This window comes from Gavialis gangeticus, unplaced genomic scaffold (assembly GCF_001723915.1).
Source record: "Gavialis gangeticus isolate Ggan-Ray unplaced genomic scaffold, GavGan_comp1, whole genome shotgun sequence".
NCBI classification, from domain to species: Eukaryota; Metazoa; Chordata; order Crocodylia; family Gavialidae; genus Gavialis; species Gavialis gangeticus.
The window spans coordinates 10,017,777-10,022,142 of record NW_017729009.1 but is presented as its reverse complement, the minus strand read 5'-3'; the positions used below and the strand labels follow the sequence as shown (position 1 = coordinate 10,022,142).

The 4,366-nt window shown below is 58.4% G+C and overlaps 1 protein-coding gene across 2 annotated transcripts in view; it reads right to left on the bottom strand.

The window, feature by feature from the left end:
• Positions 1–4,366, bottom strand: part of NOL4L (nucleolar protein 4 like) — a 52,959-nt gene that overhangs the window by 25,190 nt on the left and 23,403 nt on the right. Inside the window, exon 1 of one of the 2 annotated variants that reach the window (XM_019509966.1) lies at positions 215–278. The exons of the other annotated variant lie outside the window; for it this stretch is intronic. The gene's annotated coding sequence lies outside the window, so the exon portion shown is untranslated. Of the gene's footprint in view, positions 1–214; positions 279–4,366 lie in introns of those variants that run through there. 2 annotated transcript variants of the gene reach the window in all.

Genomic DNA, 4,366 nt, shown 5'->3' with positions numbered 1-4,366 from the left:
TTTTTTTTTTTTTTTCTTTTAAAACAACCTTTCCTGGCTCATAACCTCTCTGTTCCCCCAGCATTTATGGGCCGGGGGGGGTGTGGAAATCAGGCCCCACTGCCTTTCCTTGCAGGAGGTGAATGAGCAGGAGCCCCTCCACCGGGCGCCTACGCCTTGTAAAGCTGCCTGGTCTCCCGGCCTCTGGCTGACTTTTTATGGAGAACAAACAAACCTCTTTAAAAGCAGGTTTGAACTTTCTTCTTTCCTGGTCCCTGCAGACGTATCTGCTGTGCTCGCTCAGAGCAGGAATGGCTTGGTTCGGCCTGCCCTCACCCCCTCCCAGCTGAGATGTGCCTCAGAGGGAGTTTCCTGGAATTTACAGCTTCTGTACGGCCTCGGCTCCAGCGCTTGTAAAACGCAGCCAGGCAGCCGCGGGGCCGCTCCTGAACACACGTGCATGCCCACCCTGTAGGGACACAGGCGCACTCATGATTGTGACAGACCTGCGGCGTGCAGCCTCCAACCAAGCGTGCTCATGCTGAGGCGCCCTGGACACAAGTGTGTGTGTGCTCACAAGCACACAGTGGCCCGGGGCCTGCAGGAGACGCTCGAGGGAGAGAGCAGACGACCCTCCTTGGCTGTGACCCAGGGCAGTATCTGCTGCCTGTTTCAAGCTGCTCTCTCTGGTGCTTCCAGGTACAAAGGTCTCCTCCGCTTGCTAACTGCCCATCCTAATTCTAATGCAAGCATTTCCTGGGGGGGCTGTTCTAGTGCCCTAAAATGCTCCAACACAGCAGTTGTCCTAAAAGACCAAGCGCCAGGCCCCTGCTGCCCACAGCTCGCCCCCTCTTGTTGCCAGGTCCGCGGGAGGCCGGGTGCAGCTTGCAGTGATGCCCGACAATGGTCGGGTCCAGGTTCAGAGAGGCTGAACCTGGACCCGCACTGTGAAAGGCTGCACGCGTTCTAGATAATCCCTCCGGTATGATCTGCCTGCTGCTGGCGGAGCGCATTCATGCTTTGGGATATCAGACAAGAAACTGATCCGGCAATAAACGGCCCAAGTCAAATAAGACGCATCACGTGCTGAGCAGCCCCTAATATAACCCGCCAGGAGAAAGCGCCAGCTGTTCAATGGAGCCCTGCAGACCCAGCCCTCCTCCGCCTCCCCGGTGCCACTCCCTGCTTCCCTGCGCACCTTTCTTGGCCCGGGGCTGCTGCTCTGGGTTCGACCTAGACAAATGAGGCCGTTTGCGTTTGAAGGCGTACATCCTGGACGGGTGGACATCCTGGAAGCAGCAGCACCTTCCCCCTGAAGCATGCCAGTCCAGCAAGGGGACGTGCTTCACCAGTGCTACAGCTGGACCCGACGAGGCAAACCCCTCTCGGCACAGCGTGACTTTTTCACAACAGTGTTCTTGCACAGGTGTGCAAGGGAAGCTCCAAGCAATACCCCGGTGCTCTTCCAGCCTTTCCCCAATGGGAACAGAGGAGCGGTGGACGTGGAAGGGAGTGTCTTCACTTGCTGCCTGGCAATACTACTCATGGCTTTAGTCATTCAGGCTGCCCCTTAGCACTGTCCTCTCGTGACGAGTTAGTGCGCCAACTGCCTCCCGTGCAAGCCTGCCCCTCAGCGTGCCCTGTCAAAGCTGATAAGGCCTTGAGGTTTGCGACTCCTGGCAATGCCCTCCTTATGCCAACAAAGATTCCCTCGATGCAATGCCCACCCAATGACGTCCTACAGCCGCGGGTTTCCCAGCTACAACCCCAAGAATCGCTTTTGTTTGGGCTCGCACAAGAGCTACAGAGCTTTTCTGCCTGTTGGACGCAGGGTAAAAAGGCTCGTCCACCCCATCGCGTGTTCTGGTCTCGGACCCAAGGTACCAGCAAGCTCCAAGCGTCTGGTGGAAAAGCTCCTCTTAACACTGCTCTGCCTGCCAGCCAGAGAGCTGGAGACTGAGGACACTGGCTGCAGCTCCACCAACTCAGGAGGTGTTTTTATTATTTTTTGTTAATGAGCACCAGCCGTTCGGAGCAATACGGTAAACCCAATCCAGCCCTCCACTCCCGCCTGCCTTGCAGCTCGCTCTCTTCCTCTCCGGATTCTCGGGAGGATTCTCCCTGCTAATTTCTTCTTTCCTGTAAACAAACTTCAAATGAAACTTTCATTATAAAATAGAGCACCATCCATTACCACCGCCTGTCTCCCGCTCTGCCTCCTCTTCACCCGTACCATGCCACTCATGACACAGATGAAAGCGACAGCAGCTGCCCTAATCAGGCAGCACAATCTCTCTCTCCCAACCTAACTCTCCTCCTCCCCCTCTGCCCTCCCCTTTCCAGCTCTTGGGAGAGATCCTCTCACCCTGCAGTAAAGTCCCAGCGCGTTGGAGGGATTGAACCATTCGGGCTCACGGGCTCTTCCTGCGGTTCCTCTTCTGAAAGGGGAAGCGAGTGCCCGGCAGGCACGTCTATAGCGCCACACCCAAATATAAAAGCGAGGGCTCCAGGCACAACATGGGACTTGGACAAACAACATCATCCCCACCGCTCTCCTTATCTCCTGTCCAATATGCACAGCTGCCCTGCACATGGGTCCTGTCTCAGCACATGCAAAGCCACTGGCACTTGTAATGTTGGCACTCTGCTTCTGCACCCCCTTCTATTTGCAATCTCGGGGCGCTTCCTGACCCTTCATCAATTTAAGCCTTCCCCAACTTAGAAAAGTAGGTGCCCTATTTGAGAGCGCAGGCACTGACCGCTGCAGACCACAAAGCAAACTGGGGGGCGATGCAGGACTAGGACCTGGAGCACGGGGCTCCCCGTCCCGGGCCCCTTCGTGAACAGTCGTCCCTCTCGGAGCTGCTCGGCCCACGCGCCGACACGGGGCAGCGAGGGAAGACGACTCTCCTAACCAGCCCTTGTAAATATATGCAAGCGCTATCGGTAACCTGCTTGTCTTACAGCAAGTCTCAGTTTCTCCAGGGCTGGGTTGCAAGCACCTCCAAAGTCATTTACACCCTCTCCATCACCACGTCTGTTCCAGGCGCATTCCTGGGACTTTCTGCACAGCTTATTTTTCTCTTGGCATCCACCTGGTTTCATTTTCCAGGTGTTTCCCCACTTTCTGCGGCCACGTGCTATCTTGGACTGCTCTCCTGGATGCAGAAGTGCAGCTTGTGGGAAGAGGAGCATTGCATGTCAAATGGAAATATCAGGCACTGCATGTACCAAACAGTCTTTCTGGGTGAAAACCACAGTTGCCACATGACTGTATCTCATCTCGCAGCTTCCTTTTCAGCCTTGTGGCACTTGGTGGCCTCTCCCTGTGGCTGCTCTACCTGTATGTCGGCATCTTGGGGTGGGGGAAATGCTGCCACGACCCTGCCCCGAAGGACATCGCCTTCTACCGAACACCTTGAGCAGCCGGGTATCTTCATGTCCGTAAGCATCATCTCCGGCCTGCTGAGCAGGCCAAGGAGGTACGGACGAGGCCTGAACCGCGTCCGGTCCTAACGTAACTAGTTGAGCTCCTCGGAGAAAGATACAGCGCCTCCAAGCAGAGCCTGGACAGCACGGCAATCAGAGGGGCGGGAAGCCCAGCCGTGCAAACTGGAGCTAGGGTCCCGTGCAGGAGGCTCCGCTATGCTGTGCACGCAGACTGCGCGCTAGGCATGCCTTCCCTCCCAAGCTTTGGACTTGAGTGCCGAGCAAGAGTCGGTCCTGTCCACGTCCATCACGCAAGGTGTGCGGCGAGAAGCTGCTTGGCCCCTGCGAGGGCTCGGGGTGGTGGTGGAAACGAGCTGTCCTGGGCAGCTCCCAAGATCTCTGGAGAGAACTGGGTGAAGGAGTTGGGGGCCCCGCGATGCTTTTTCCCTCGCTCTCTCGCTGGAGGGGGGGAAAGCCCTAAGGAAAGTGGTAGGAAGAGCAGAAGCAAGCTCCCGCTGTCGCGACCCAGGCGCGCCTGGGAGGGAGCTGGTGTTTCTGCCCCGGAGGCCGGGGGAAACCTTTCGGTGTCCCTGCTGTTCACCGGAGAGGTGCTGAAGGCAGGGGTTGCGTGGGGGATGGAGCTCTACCTCGCTCCTCTCGCGCACGCACGTGCTCTTGCTCGCTCAACCCCCCGGTGAAGGTGCAACCCTCCGGTCAGGGCCAGAAGTTGGCTGCCACCGGGTTTCTACCCCCGGCCCGTCCCGACCCTCACTGCCAGCCGGCGCGGTGCTGGCGGGGGCCGGGGCCGGGCCCAGGGCGAGGGGCTCCGGAGCCGCCGGCTCAGGCAGGGACCGGAGAGCCGCTCCCGAGGCAGCGAGGAGCCCTCTCCTTTGTGCGAGGCGAGGCGAGGCGAGGCGAGGGGGAACGAACAGGAAGTCGGGCCGCCGCCGCCGCCGCC